The sequence below is a fragment of the Parus major genome, chromosome 7, assembly GCF_001522545.3.
Source record: "Parus major isolate Abel chromosome 7, Parus_major1.1, whole genome shotgun sequence".
Classification (NCBI taxonomy): Eukaryota; Metazoa; Chordata; class Aves; order Passeriformes; family Paridae; genus Parus; species Parus major.
The window spans coordinates 7063438-7080075 of NC_031776.1; the positions used below are offsets into that span (position 1 = coordinate 7063438).

General features: G+C 37.2%; 1 protein-coding gene across 1 annotated transcript in view; it reads right to left on the reverse strand.

Moving 5' to 3' along the window:
- The window catches only part of COL5A2 (collagen type V alpha 2 chain), a 102407-nt gene extending 96497 nt beyond the window's left edge, over window positions 1-5910 (reverse strand). The window contains exon 1 of the mRNA XM_019007550.2: window positions 5841-5910. The gene's annotated coding sequence lies outside the window, so the exon portion shown is untranslated. The remainder of the gene's footprint in view (window positions 1-5840) is intronic.
- Between the last annotated feature and the right edge of the window lie 10728 nt (window positions 5911-16638).

A 16638-nucleotide genomic window follows, 5' to 3' on the forward strand; every position in this document is an offset into this window, starting at 1 on the left:
CATTCCTTTAGTTTAAAGCTATTAACCCTTGTCCAGTCACAACAGGCCCTGCCAAAATGTGTGTCCCCATCTTTCTGGCAGACCCCTTTCAGGTACTGGCAGGATACTATAAGATATCCCTTGAGCTTTCTCCAGGTTGAACAACCCAAATTTCTCCAGCCTGTTTTCACAGGAGAGGTGTTTCGTGCTTCATATTAGAGCAACCTTCACATTTTAAGAATATACAGTATGAAAGGAAACGACAACACAATAGCAAAATCTTTACACAAAAGCAGGGCGTACTCAATGACAAGCTCTAAAAAGTCTTGGTGAAATGAGTTCTCTCCAAAGCTAGGACACTCCTAGAAATGTCAAGATAGAATACTCTGAAATAAATATATAACTAAATACTCCCAAATATCCTGTTTGCTGATATTATGATAATGCTACTTTTAGCCAGCAAGTCAGTACTGTAAGTTATCTGACCTAAAAGTCACATGTAAAATTCAAAATTACTCAAAAGTCAAAGCACATTATGAGTGATAGATGAGGCTAGGGAATACTCTTAGGTAATTGTGAGGACTCAGAAATATATTAAAATATAATTCACACACTTAAACCTTTCAAAATCTCAAAGTCAAGCCAGAAAAACCCAATTAGCAACTTCAAATGCATGTGAGCACGCATACATATGAGCAATTAAAATCCAATCTCCATGAGGGTCTCTCCAATGAAGTTTAAGGGCCTCTCACACCTCTCACAGTATTACATACAGTGTGACAGCGCTCCTGTTCTAAACTAATCTGTACCAAGCTGATAAAAAGTATCTTCATATAAATGAGCAAGCTATCTGCTACATATGAGAACCTGTGCCAGTGTTTTAGATCAATTTGAAATCAGTGGATTCATGGAAACTGGAAATAAAGTCTAGCTGAATTCAAAAGGTATCTGTTCAAAGACAAGCAAGATTTTTCAAAAGCACTGCGGTTTCACCAAAGGGAGCTCACACCAATGTGAGAGTTGCCATCAAGTTTTATGTAGGCAGTAAAACCCATGGTAAGTGCTGTTTGAAATTTCCACCTTGTATAACTTCTTCAATCACACACTTAGCTTAAAAAAAAAAGCAGCAAATTGCCACACCATATATTTAACTCTCAAAAATATAGTGCACAGAAAATGCTTGCCCTTTCTTGGAATTAACCATTAAAATGAACATGACTGAAATAATATATGAGAAGAAAATAGTTCTACCTTTGAAGTGTGTTTATGTTGCACTTTTAAGACCATTACTGCATAAGGAATTGGTTTTCCCGTTTTATACACATCCTTCTAGTAAAAGAAAAATTCTGCTATTTGAAATGAGAAAATGTAATAGGAAACTACAGAAAAAGGTAGGAAAAATAGGAAACTACAGAAAAAGGCAAGAATGAAAACAGAGGAATATTATACTACTTTTCAATCATATTTTAAATGGACTAGATTCCAAACCACACAGACTCAAAATCATAATCTTCCTGCAGAGAAATCCACGTATAAAACCAGTATCAGCTAGAGATTTAAACAATGCTACATCAGTAACACTGCTGCCCAATTGTAGGAAAATATTTCCATCAACCTTTGTGTAGGAAGGTTTAATAAATGAATTTAAGTCTTCATAGAGGAAAGTTATCTTTCTTGGTGGCATTCAACCTTTGCAATGTTGTTTCAGTTTATTTTTAATTTCAGGACACAAGATGATACTTTGCTTTAAAACTGCTAGTGAGGAGTCTTGGATTATGTCAGTCACCATAAATGGGCTTTTGCTATGAGGAACTCCAAACCCAGTAAATTCCATAAGTTATTGGCACTGGCAGCCCTTCATTTAAAATGTCTCAATTAAATTAAACTCAACATTAGTCTAAGTAAAAAAAGTCAAGGAATTAATTAGGGAAATAATTAGGGAAAGTCTTACATGAAGTCTCCTGAAAATTATACTTATTCTTTACTTAGAATAGGAAAGCCAGCATCATTATTTTATTCTTTATTACAAATTCATTGTCAAGCTGGCTTTTGTTTGCCTAAGAATTTAAACTGATTAAGTGAGAACATAAAAGGATCACAGCAAGCTACCCACTTAAGTGGCAAAGGCAAATGCTAATCTGTAATTCAAATAGGTCCCAACTGATGGCCTTCACTGGATTTTTTTTCCTAATATTTAATTAATTTACCTTAGGACCCCAAGATAGCTTACTTTGTTCTTTTTCATTGACTGAAAGTCCCTGAGTTAAAGTTCTATCCAATAAGCATATTCATAACTCCAATAATTTTTCTGACCCAGGGAATCACTTAAACTAATGGGACTGTAAAGAAAGAATTTGACTGAAAGTTTATTTTTAACCCTATTCTCTTGTGGAAATAGGCTTGTTACAAGATGTGTTGAGGCTCAGGATTACTTAATCACCACCACTGAATTTTATCCACAGTTTTAAAATAGTGTTATTTTATTGTCATTCCCTTATTTTAAAATTCATGTCCAAGACTATGTAGAACTATTTTGTCTTAACACATTTCAGACCACTGAACTGTGCTTTAATATGCTCAGTGCAGCCCCAAGCACAAAATGAGCACTTTGGTAACTTGTCATCATGTCCTAGTATAACTAATATATATACCATGTCTTCAAGAAACAAAACACTGTATCTGTCTTTGAGAGTTTATATTGTGTAAACTAAGGACATGATTAAAATCTTATGTATTGATTTCATTCATGGTTGTTGGAAGTTTTGTAGCTATTGCTGTTTATTTATGTAATGTATAATGATGTAATTGGTGCAGGTTTCATATATTCAGAAATATTACAGGATTTATTCTCAGAAATGTAAGAAGCATCAATGACCCCACTGAAAGGACAGGAAAATGATGTGGAGCTCAATTAAACTCTTATTGCCTACGCTCTTATCTAAAGCCCCATGCAGATGGAACCCTATAGTCACCAGTATTTATGTGCAAGGTATGGACCTAAGAGCGTGTGTGCTCAACTACCAGAATATTAGCACAGCATGCTGCCTGGGCCTGTGTCCAGCGCTCCTGTCTGTAAAATCGTTTCACTTTGGGTAAGAAAAGAGCTCATGGTTTCCATTTTGGTCTCATGTACTAACATCCCATTGGTCACTATCAGGCTGTGAACAAAGTACAGTAAATACCCCAGCAAATTGTTTTCCCTATCATTACACTGTTATTTTTAAAGCATTGATTTTCAGCCTTAGAACTGAATTTGTATCACATCCAAACCTGATGGAGTCATCTACTTGAAACCTGGGGAATAAAGCATTTAAGTTTGTAGCAACATTCTTACCAACCGTAACATGAGCAAGAAGTTCAGAATGCAGTCCTACAAACCACATTGCTCCCAAGTTACATCTGATTTCCTAGCAAAATAAAAATGCTGAAAAGCCTGTACACACTACATGCCAATTAACAGAGCTGGCCTACAGATGTGACTGGAGAATGGCTAAAGCAGCTCCAGGAGGGACTTCAGAATCACAGAATACATATGTTAAAATTAATCTTAGAGAAAAGTATCTACATAATGCTCCCAGGAAAGTTAGCTACTGATCAAGTTTTACAGACTAAGTTTCCAAGTAAAACCCCAAAGTAAGCAAATGTACTGGAATGTGTCTGAGCTCAAAATGAGACACTGTCAGCTGTTGCTCTGGGCCTGAGCCTGCTGCCTGCAGGGAGCTATGGGGGAACCACGCTGGGTGGCCTGCAGAAGGGAGTGTCTTGAGCAGATGGGGCACTGTGCAAGCCAAAAGTGAAGACATGTCCAAGGAGTGTCTTCCCTCACAGGGAAAGGGCCACTAAAATAAGGAATATATTTTCCCCCCTAAACCCCCATATTTATTATTACATCCATATGAAACAAAGTGCCTGTGACTTTACACACACTATAAAGTAGGACTGAAGGGATCCATTTACACAGGATATTGCTTCCCATGTAAAAAAAACCCTTAGCAGATGTTTAGTGAATGTTCAGTATCTATAGACACATTTGGACAACATTCTCAGGCATGTGGAGGGATTCTTGGGGTGTCCTGTTCTTGACTATGAGTTGGACTCAATGATATTGATGGGTCCCTTCCAACTTAGCATATTCTATGACATAATGCCCTATATTAAATTTATATTCTCCAGAAAAGGCCCATTTTTAAACATATTGGTTTTTGTCCTGGATAGCTGAAGTGCCTTTGATTCCACTTACTTACCATTTAAAATTGGGAAAGGCCTCAGCTCCATCGACAAAAGGAACTTGGCTTGCTCAGCATCTTACTGGAATTGCTCAGCTTTCTATAAGGTAACCTTCTTAAATTACATTATTCAGTATCTTTAATTAATAAGAAGAACCAGATTTAATAATTTCAGGGCAGGCATTTTTGACACCAACTCAAAGCAGTAGACACAGGGTGAAAGATTGCCCCTGTTGAAGTTAGCAGCAATATTTCAGCTGCTGAATTAATGTATTCTCTTATGATTGAAGCTTCTACCCCCTTTTCACCCATCTTTTCATCACTCTATTAATACATAAACTTTAATCTGCTTTAAAGGATTGGAATAGTCGAAATGATCCTTTTAGATTCTCTTCAGCAGTACTTTTCTTCTATCAAGAAAATGTGATTTATATAAGGGTTTTGTTCTCTCTTAAAAGTGAGTCCTCTTCTAGAAAATAGGATCTACCTCTATCAGGTGGTAAGATCTGATAAATAGAAAACCAGGGTATTCATAAAACCCAATTTAAAAACAATTATTAAAATTGTGAAAAAAGAAAACTTGTCATTTTTTTCAGTATTTTCTATGTTGACATGGACATTCCCTATTTCTTTCTTTTAAGCAGCCAGGGAAAAACTGCCAACATGGACAAAATTGTGGATAATTAATAAAAAAAAAAAGAGGGAATAGCATCAACAGTAGGAAGAAATAACAGAGAAAAAGGAGGAAAAAGGAATCAGAATTTGTGTAAGTCAGGGATATAAAACTTGTCTTTATGCATCACATTCACACAAAGCTGAAATGAAGAAAAATTTCTGTAACAGTTATAATTCTAGCTATAATTCTAGCACAGGGGTGCTTGGTGTCACTACTAGAACTAGAAGCCCAGGACATTAAATACATGTCAGTACAGTTGTGTCTAAGTTCAAATAGAGAATGCAAAGGAGGTTTATTCTGCCTGCTTTACTTTTCCATTTCCTTTTCATGCTGTCTTCTTTCCAATATTTTATGGCTTTTATGAGCCTTATTGCACTAAGATTCTGTGAATGCATGTGTGGAGCACATTTTAGTCTGTCTTTAAACATTAAGTGCTAACTGAAAACATAGGTTTGCTCAGAAAGAATTCATCATCATTTAATTATGAAAAAATATGCAAACTGAGCCCTTTTAAAAATTTTTTTGAAATTTTTATTTCAATGCAGAACTCCTTATGAGGTAGGCTTATTTTCAAAGTTATGACCCATCACCAAGTGGATTTTCATCTTGTTAATGGGCTGAAGCATGTTGTGAAAGAGAGTATCTACTCTCCATACTCACTGATATGCTTTATTTTGCCTGAACTGATTGCTTTGATGATGTAGTTCAGGAAATAAGCCTCTCACCCTTTTTAAAGATTGATAGCTTAGATAAGGCTCTGTCATTTTATAAAATAGTTATGACAGCTTAAAGATGGTTGTACATTTCCACAATAGCATAACACTTGCTTCTCAAAAGTCCCCCTACTCCAAGATCCCCATGGCAGGCAAAAACTTCTTATATCTCTTGTTATGTCATTTCTGGCAGCAGCTGAAATAACTTTTACCTGGTGGCACTGCAGCACATGAGCACAACCTCACCTTGATGGATCCAGTGATGAGGTGGTCTGAAATGTACCTAGAGATCAGTAACATCCACAGCAGGTAACTGGACTGCTTTTTTCCCCCTCAGTTAATGGCTGCTTGCTGTCTGGGAAAGATTGAGAATTCTTGTTAGAAAACAAGGTTTGCATAGATGATTTATATTCAGGTACCTTTAAAGTACCAGACCATGTCACATATACTCTCCCTCAAATCTGCTGGGACATTAAATTACACCCACATTACCTCAGCAGGCAAATCAAGTCTGACCACTGCTACACAGAGCAAAGCCCACACAAAATGAGCCATGAGTGAAAAAGCCCTACACAAAATGTGGGCAAACCCCAGAGATCTCTCTCACCATGCTTATTTCCACCAGTTAAGGTGCTTTCCATGGGAATCCTCTAACCAAACCCAGCCTTGTGGAAAGTTACCCATGCAGAAAAGTACCCATGCAGTGGAGCCCCCACACCCACTGAGCCATCCACTGCTCAGAGACAGCCCTGGCACTACAGGACACTCTGCACATGGGCAGTAGGAAGACAGATTTTTAATATTTGCTGTCCATCTCATTCCATGTCCACTATTTTATATTTCTAATTGTCACATATATATTCAAACTTTATTGGACTCAGTTTTTTTCACTTAATCTAATCACAAACACATCCACAAAAAAACAAGTATAGGTATGAGTTAATTGCAACTTTTATATCTTGTAATCAGGCTGGCTGGTTATTGGTATCTCGTATTGTGTTATCATTCTGATCATGATATTCCTAGCAATCATTCAGGGTACTTTCAGAATGATTTCTCACCTTTCTTTATTTAATATTACCATTATATTGTCTCTTAAATACACTCACAATCATATCTATACGAAGGAAAGAGACCTGAATACCGAGTACTTTATATTCCACAGATTTTAGGATATTGGGAATTAAATATTTGATTATAATTGGTGATTTTTATCCCTATATTTAAATATCTCATGCACTGGATGGAAAACATATATGAAAATGCTCATTCAATTTCTTCTGTATACTTCCAACATTCAACAATGCACTATTTCACCTATGGAGAGCAAAGTTTAAATTGCATGAAGGATAATTTCAAGCAGGATAAAATGTGCTTTTGCTTAGTGTTAAAAAACTTATCCTTTGCAACTAGAATGCAAGTTCTAACCATCTGCTATTATTAATTTCATATACTATTTTTTATTGTTACTTAAAAAGTTGCAATAGAAAATTTCAATTTGTATACAATTTTAATGAAGCTGGAAGAATTTTCAGATATTTTATCTGCTTCTTGGAACTGTTTGTAGAATTACACCTAAAAATAAGAGACTGGTGTGAAATTCTAGCCCTACTCTTCTGAGAATACAGCAATAGTTTTGATATAAAATCTTGACCTAATTTATTTGCATAAAGAAAGTAAACACATGTCAGAGGTAAAGTCCTGTCAGGAACTTGACATTGATCCCAGCCTTACCTTCAAGATTCCTTTAGGAATTGTCAAAAGCTTCACAAGCCTCACTGAAGTCACAGTGTTCCATGCAGATGTTAACTCAAGGATATAGCAAACTTTTAAGAAGTCACCAGCATATCATCAAATATCCCTAGGGGCTTAGACATTCTCCAGGACCCAGTTTATTTAATACATTTTTTTTGTTTGTTTTTTTAAATCTTAAATTGAGGCTTGTACACCAGCCCTTCTGAATAATCTTGTGAGGTTTCTAATGTGTAGAAAATAGAAGGAGTAGGGAGGGGGGAAAAGTTACTCCTTACCTCTCCTCAGTGCCACAGATGTTTAAAAATACTATTTATCCCCATGAAGAAGAATTTTTGGGCTCCTGAAAAATTAGTCAAATAAAGCCATTTACAATGATGGGGGGACCAACAGACCATTAAGAGTTCATTGCACTACAGCTTCAGGATCAGTATGAGAAGAAACTCAGCCCACTGACCAGCTAAAGCATGGCCTGGAATAGGATTTCCACTATGGCAAAGGAGAGCGACCTGCCTGTCACCAGCAAAATAACAAAATACAGATGCTGGTAGAAAAACCAACAAGGCAGATGGAGCTTTTTACATTCTTCATAACCCCCGACTGACTGAGGATATCAGACCACAATCCAATGTTGTTATGACAGTCTTGCAGTGGCTATTTGAATGTTTGCTGCTAGACCTACAACAAGGAATTTTAAAAGCCCACTATCTTCTATATAGGCTCTAACAGACCATCAGAAGGCCAAGCTGAACCTAACACACACATAGACTAGAGGAAGTACTTAGTTAGAGTGGCACACAGACAAATATTTTCTTTGGCAGAGAATGAGTCTCTATAAACAGAAACACAGTCAAATCATGCACTTTTAACAGGAACTAAAGTATTCAAACTCAAAAAAAAAGTCACTACCTGAAGTTATATAGGAAAGAAAAAACAGCTAAATAATCATAGAATGATTCCTTATTTTCATGAAGCTGGATCCTTTCCAACAGTGTACTCCTTCAGTGCTATTGTAAGGTTTTGAAGCTCTGTATGTTGTACCCAAAGAACCATTAGTTTCTACAACTAAGTGGATGCTTCAGTAAATCCTTCAATTCATCTAAAGGCTGTTTGCAGTTGTTTATTTTCAAGCTTTATTTAGTGTCACATTTACACAGTCAGACTCAAGTCAGCTCTAAGTGTCCTGAACACAGAGGTCACAGCAAAGTCAGAAAACTCAAAATCAAATGCTATTTTTCTAATGATGGTGAAAAACTACACAAAGAAACTGCACAAACAATTATTATAAGTGCTATTGAAACTTAAGTCTCTGATATTTACCAGCCTTCATGGAAATCACTCTCCACTATCAATAAGAAGGACGTACCAAAAGTAGTTCTGCCTTTTGTTCACTCACATTTACACAGCAGCTATTGGAAGGCTTTAATCCTATAGCTTGGCTTGTCTACAATACTTATCTTGACAAGTGTGCTCTAATGGTTTTTCATGTTTTTATTCGAAAATGAATCTATCCATATTATTGAGGATAGACATAACTGAAGTTTGATCTGCTTCTTTAGCAAACATGCTTGATCTACACCAGGCCTATGAACCTTATCCAAGTTATCTCTCTTGGTCCAGGAATTCTACAAATTCATCTATTTCCTCCATCTCTGAAAGAAAATTTATGTCTAAGTCACTTCTAGTAGAATGTCATTTAACAATCTAGGAAAATGTTCCCAGTCAATATTTTTTCCATTCCTTTAAGAGTGACACAGTATCCCTTTAAAAGCAAAGGTACTTCTAAAGTAAAGAGCTAGTAAACTATGCGTGTAAATATTACTTTTTCACATTTGAACTGATGAATGCAGATTTTTCTGTGAAATGACCTCCCTAAGGGTGTAATGTCACATTCAGTTTTATAATTACATGTATACTCAAACTTACTGAGTAAATAGAGAACTTGTTTGGGGAAATCAGGTGAAACCAGCCCAGTCCTTCATCTGTGCAATCCTCTTTTCCCACTGTGGAAATGAGGAAGGGTTTAAATGGCTAATTGGAGATAAATATTTTTGTAAGAAAGCCAGCTGTGTGCCAGGCAGGAAAATCTGGTCCCTAGTACTTAAACAAAAAATGAAATACTTTGAAATTCCAAGGTTATCAATGCACCTGTGTAACTCTCATTAAACTTAACTGACATTTTATACATTTGTTAAGGGCAAAACACTCTCCTACACCTGCAGATCTTCTCGAATGTCTGCTCATTTTCATGGCTTTTTATGACTGTAGGCCAGATTATAATTTAAAATTGCAAAAAGCATAGTATATTTCAACAGACTAATCGACTTTTTTGGCTTTGGATTTGTGTTAGCTTGAGTCTTAGCTCTGGGTACTGGACCTGGAGTGGCCTGTGGCTCCCAAGGGCGCAGCTGCTCCCATTGTCCCCACCAGGGAACAGCGAGGGACTCAGCCTGGCAGCCCACACATGCCAGTTCAGAGGAGGGCACATCCATGTGACTCAGCCTCCTGCTCTCTGAGCTTTCCCACTCCTCAGAAAGAGACATGAGGAGAGCTGCCAGTGTCTGCACACAGTGATGAAATTCCGGAAGGGCTCACGCAGCAGCTCTGGGGATTGGACACAACTGATCCCTTGTTTGGCAGGGTCCTGTTTCCTCAGGACCTATTTCCACCTCTTACTAGGGTTTCAAATACATCCCTTTAAATTGCTATGAAAGCTACTAGGGCTTTAAAAGCAGGTCAGGGCTAAGGCAGAGCCAAGGAGAGGACCAAAACTGTTTCAAACCAGCTTAAAAGCCAAGAACCAAAATCTGTGCAAGCTTCATGCAAGTGCCCAGCTGAGAAGATTCAAAGGTCTGAAAATTCCAAGAAACAATTCTGGCCAGATTAAGACAGGTGAGAAACATGAAATAAATCATCTGACTTTAAAATCAATTTCTTCAAGCATCAGATGTGCCTGAGATTTCCCCTTTCCATCAGATGGCCAAGCATCCTCCCATCAGGCCATCCCTCAGCAGCTGGCTCTCTCCTTTACATAGCCCTGCTTCATCTGAGACCCTGACCAAAAGTCTGACTCACTTGACAGTGCCATCCCAAAAGCTATTTTTATTTCCCAGCTTTGTAATTCTCTCTCAGATGTTAATCTATTTGCTCCTCCCTCCTCCTCCCACATAAGAACTTAGAAGTCTTTCTTCTCAGACAGGATAATAAAATAATAAAACAAGCAAAGAGACTGTGAGCTAAAGCATTTTGGAACCACAGAATTTATAAAGTATCAAAAAATAACTTCCTGTGTATTTCTGTAGCAATGCAATGTTAAAAATCGGGGGTTTTTTGGTCTCTGAACAAAGTTCCCCAGAAAATACACAGGGAGATTGGAAATTCAGCATTAGGCTAAGGAATACCTCACTTTCCCCTGAATAATGAGGTTACTACAGCTGTGCAGTCATCCACCAGGAATCCCTCTTACTGGACTATAAAAGCTGCTATTTTATTCAAAAAATTCTCAGCTGGATTGTTAAGTTCTAGTGAGACATGCAGAAGAGCAGGACTGATTTGGAGAGGGCTCAAATTTGCTTAATAGGAGGGCTGAAAGAAAATAATTCTTATTGAGACTTTTTTTAAGAGTATTGAGATTTAATTTAGTTGAACACAAATATATTTTCATGTTAGACTAGTTATAAATATTCTCAGGTTTTGGCTATAGAATGTAAAATTACATCTGAAAACCAATCCCTGACAAACAAGACAAGTCATATTTCAGTCTGTTTTGACTTAATTAGAAATTTTTTTTTACATATGTAGGGTTTAGATAGACAACCATTGCAATTGGAAAATTATTAAAAGGCGTAATGTGAAGAGGTTCTGACTCAATGGCTAAGGTATTCCTGACTCCAAGAAAGCTCTGAGGAAATAATGGTAACCTTTGTAATTTGCAGAAATAATAAGTCTTATGAAAGGATGCCTTCATCTCCTTGAATAAACTCATTTGGCCTCAATGCATTTAACCAATGCACTGGGAATACCTGATGGTGAAACACCTATCCAGCCTGACAGGAACTGCTGGCAACTCCCACAGGAATGGGCAACCGTAGCTGTCCTAGAGGGATGTAAGCAGGGGGTACAGAGACACTGAGCCCTCTGTGCTGCTATTGCTCCTTTCCCACTCCAAGAGCCTACATACCAGATCCAGCCAGAAAAGAAGGGGTTAAGAGTCAGAAAGCAGCTACAATGCCAGGAGCATATGGGCTGCTGGCAGAAGAGTAGGAGAGCAGTCAAGTTTCAGACACAGAATGGCACAGCTTTACCTGATGTATCACCCTGTAGAAATACAGAGAATAAAAGCTTCCCATAAAACATAAAAAAGTGGTTTCCACATTAATGATGATACTTCTCATTTCCAGAAACGACCAAAGAGCCAAAGATACAGTTTTGCTTAAATGCAAAAATTTAAATTAGCCATTATTAAAGCAGAGATACATATATCATATTAGAATATTTCTCTGTTTGTTCACATTTTATTTGAATTCTACAACCTCTACTTAAAAGATTTTACTGCTTCTCTCTGAACACAAGTAACTTTTAACTTCCAGTAGTGAATTTACTGACCTTGTAGTAATGATTTATGCATCATTTCCTGCATTGCAAAGCATCTGTGGATGCTCTTGAGTGAGCAGGGAACACACAGATTGAGAAACTGTATAAAACAAGGCTTTTTAGTTTGGAAGTCTCTCCATTCAGTTGCCTGCTATTTTAATGATTTTCAACCATTGCAAGTCTAACTGATAGTAAACAAAACTCTTTCAGGCAACTCTCAGTTTTACCTCATGCTATCCTAGTGTGAAAGGAGAAATGAAATTTAATGATACTCTTTCCTTTTAAAACCAGTGGTGAAAAGTGATGAATCCAGCCCTGCCACCATCATATAAGAGGGTGTAATGTGAGCTGCTCTTCCATCAGCATGCCCAACTTCTGTGCAGAATTTCCATATGGACACTTCCTTTTTATATTTGTCCCTTTTCTACATGTATCACTTGAATGACACAAACATGAACAGTTAATTATGAAAGGCATTTCCAGGCAGAGAAATGCAATTTATAAAAATTTCTAAAAAAATGTAGCAATTGTGCAATGCTGTTTTCTACACTAACATTTCACTGTCCTCTTGTTTGCTACATGAAATAATTCTGTAAAAAAGAGGTCATTTCTCTTTCTTGAAAATCTATGTAATGGATTTCTAACACATAGTACTTATATTTACTTCTATATTATTTGTATTTTTACATATGTTTTTCAGTAGATCATCTTGTTCCCCAGTTATTATTAACTGTTGTTAGACTGTCATTTCAATCAAATTTATCTTGAACCTGGAAGCCAATTGGCTTTTCTACAGATCTGACCTTCAAATGAATTTTATTTGTATCCATCATTGACTGATTTTGTCAAGAATCTGTGCTTCCAAGGAAAACTTGGTCCAAGTTACACAGGTTGGACAAGTTTTATCCTCTGATGGGATTTTTTCCAGCCTATGCTTATAAAAGAGATGCCTTTTCACATGTGCAGCCACACATAATAAAAGGGAGCAGCTGTGTGCCATCTAACAGGAGATTCTAAATGATCAAATTCTGGCATTTCAGAGCTGACAGTAGTAGGCTGAGCCTCTGACTGCAGTGATGCACTCAAGAAGCAGCAGTGGATCTTAAACGATGTCATTTAAGAGCTAGCTTGGGGCCAATGCAAACCTGCCTACTGACATCCTCAGGGATCACAGCTGGATTTGCACTTCAGGGAAAGCACAAACTGCCTATTCCATTTACTGCTAGATGAGTTGCAAAAATTTTGACTGTAGAATTAGTGAAATGTGAAATACTACATGACTAAGGAGGACCAAACAATTAAATGAATCATGACTAACTCATCTTTCTTGCTCCTTGTGAAGTGTTTTAAAAATTGACTTTCAGCAGTGCAGATATTAGGATTTACTTCATTAATCTGGGGGACAGAGAGGGACTGTGGTACAACTGTATGATTGTTCTCACAGACCTAGGAATGGCCATACTAGCTTAATTAAATATGAGTATCTCACATCACATTGGGACACTGAGAAGGGTGGAGTTCAAATTCCACAATAAGAATGAGAATCAAGCATTGATTTCTGTCTGAAATAAAATGCCCAGAGCCACACCTTTCATGCTAACACCCAGCAGACAAAAGAGTTTTCCAGTTAATTTTTACTCTTCTTCATGAATTCAGTTGCTTCCAAGCCACAAATCTGAATTGATCAATCTCACCCTGTTGTATTTAAGTGCTTCTTTTAACCTGGAGATAGCTGTTCTGCCATAGTAGTTAACTATGTTTCCAGCTCAGGCATAAAACTACTTGAAAAAGACCATATAGTTTCAGCACAGGTTGCAACAATAAATCTAAGAGAAAATGTCCTTCACTGCTGTAAATTTCTAGGCAGAAATTGAAATTACTTCTACTCAAGAAAAGTAAAAATTTGATTTTCCAGATTCTCTACAAAACAAACCCTTTTCATTTTACAGAAGAGCAATGACGCAAATTAAATCTCTGTACACGTTTCTGTAATTGCTGAAGTTACCTGAGTCACTGATAGCCTCTGCCAGGGACTCTCAGGCTGCCCATGTCCAGAGACCTCAGACAGCAGCAGCATAAATTATTGGTGGTTCTATGATAGAATAGTTCAAAGAAATCCTGATCCTTACAGATAGAGTGAGGAAATGAATATTAAAAATACATTTTAATTGCATCTAAATTGAGAGCACTAGCCATTGCTAATGTTAATAAATATCTACAATCCAGCTGCACGGGTTTGAAACTAACAGTGGGTGTGTGGGGCTGCCACCAAACAGCAAATAATCAAATGTAAACAGACTGCAAAGGAGCTGGGAAGTTCTGAGCATGAAAAACCTCACAGAGCTGACTGCAAATCATCCTATGATATTACCCAAAGCTATTAACTGTGTTTAAAGACATGCAAAAATCATCCAAGGAAAACACGAGAATGATGAATTTAACCACTGAGCTTTCTACATGAAAAGGCTATTTGGAAGGGTATGGGGTTTTAGTGGGTTTTGCTGGTCTTAAGTATAAATAACCAATCCAAGGCCAGTTCAATGACATTTCTCCCCTACTGCTTAATATCTCCCAATATCCAAGATGCCACTGTCATACATGTGCAAAACCAGATTTGCAAGCAATAGTCCTATTTAGGTGTTAGACCTTACACTCTTATTGTCCCTCCAAGTTCTGAAAAGCAAATATGAATGGAGATGATGAAACTGGTTTTCCCTTTAACTTTCAAATAATTTTACAAGTGTGCCTTTTAACTCATTAAAAAAAATCAAACAGGATTTTGAAAATTCCACTATACACCTGCAGTCTAATAATAAACATTCTCTATTTCAACCAGTCCTGAAGTAATATCAAATGAGGATTGGAAGCTGAGAGAACAAAAGAAAAGGCAGCTAGAAACTACCTTGTGCCAAGAGCAGAATCTGAGACAAGTCATATGGAAATTCACATTAATCCACAAACATCTCAATATTCATTTTTTAACAAAACAGTAGTTCTGCATAGAAATGGGGAAACAGTAACCAGAACAACCACTTTATATGCCCAGGTTTTCCATTTGACCAAGGTACTTCCTCTGGTGTACAATCAAACATTGTTGAATAGCTGCAAATCGTGTAAAGATGCTGATTTGTTTGCATTTCAGAAAAACAGACCAACCTAGTTCATTTGGGTCTTAAAGGTTCCTTTTTCCACCTCAGTAAACATTTTTTTCTAATCATAACCCTACTTAAGAAAGACATGAAGACATGAAAGAAATTAACTCCACAATTCAGATTTAGGTGCTCTATTTTTGAGGTACCGCAGTTTCTTGGCAAGTCTGATTGCCCTGAGTTCCTAAGATTAAGCTCAAAGACAAGTGCAAGTGGACATCTTCATTTCAGTGCACAAAAAAGCCATTATGAAGTTTCACATGTTTTTACAATTACATGGATTAGCAGTTTTCAGTCCCCAAAATAGCTGCATCTGTCATCATTTATGTTCCTACCAAAGTAGTCTGGTATTCCAGAGTGGTTAAGCTTCTCCACAACTATGTTCAAATGAAGGAAACGAAGAAGAAAAATATGAGGAAGGAACAACTTTATTTTTAATATGTGCAGCCCCAACCATTCTAAAATATCCTTTTTTCTTTAAAGAAAAGTTCACTTATCTTACCTTTTCAATATGTTTTCAAGAAACATTGCAGATGGTACTTTTTCAAATCTGCTGGTTTAGAAATGTAAATTTCTAAATTTATAAATATGTTTACACCTTAATACAGGAAAACCAGGGCATTTAGTTATAGGACAATGGGAGATGGATTCAAACTGAAAGAGGGCAGGTTTAGCATAGATATTAGGAAGAAATTTACTTGAGGGTGGTGAGGCCCTGGCACAGGTTGTGCCAATGAAGTTGTGGATGCTCCATCCCTGAGTGTTCAAGGCCAGGTTGGATGGAGCTTGGAACAACCTGGTCTTAATGGAAGGTGTCCCTGCCCATGGCAGAGGAGTTGGAACAAGATGACATCTAAGGTCCCATCCAACCCAAATCATTCTATGATTCTGTGAAAAGAAGAATTTGGAATAGGTTCTTTTTTGCATGCCTCTTGACTTTAAAAGTACCTACAAAATTTTAAGCTAGGTGTGGCAGTCATATTTCATAGCCTAATTAATCAAACACCTTTGCTGAGCAAACTTGGGCAAGAGCTCAACCTCATACACATCTTTAAAAAGCAAATTGGGATAATCTCTAAATTCTGTGTCCAAAGTCTCAACACTGTTAAAAAAACTAATTCAAGAGTTTGATACCTGAACCCAAAGGGAAATACTGCACTATGACCAGAATGAAAAGTTTGGAACAAACTTCTGGGCACAGCCCCTTTCTCTGGAGGAGATGGAGAGCCTTGTCCTGCTGCAAGAAGGAAGCAAAGCAGAGTCACCTCCTGCCTATCTGGACACACTCTGATGCTTCTCCTATGCTGCTTCTGGAGCAGACTTTTCTGGGTGTTTACAACAATTCCTCCAAAATAAGGGAGACTCTCTCCACCTTTAAGGCATCTATCATCAAATTCCCTAAAACTGCACCTCTCCCTCCCAACTTATTTTTTTTGACTACTTTTATCAGCACAGATCAACCATAAACAACTCACTTCACAGACCACTGCAGGATTAACATTTCCCATTTTTAATTCTTCATTTGAGCAAGACATTTGTGTTACAATGTT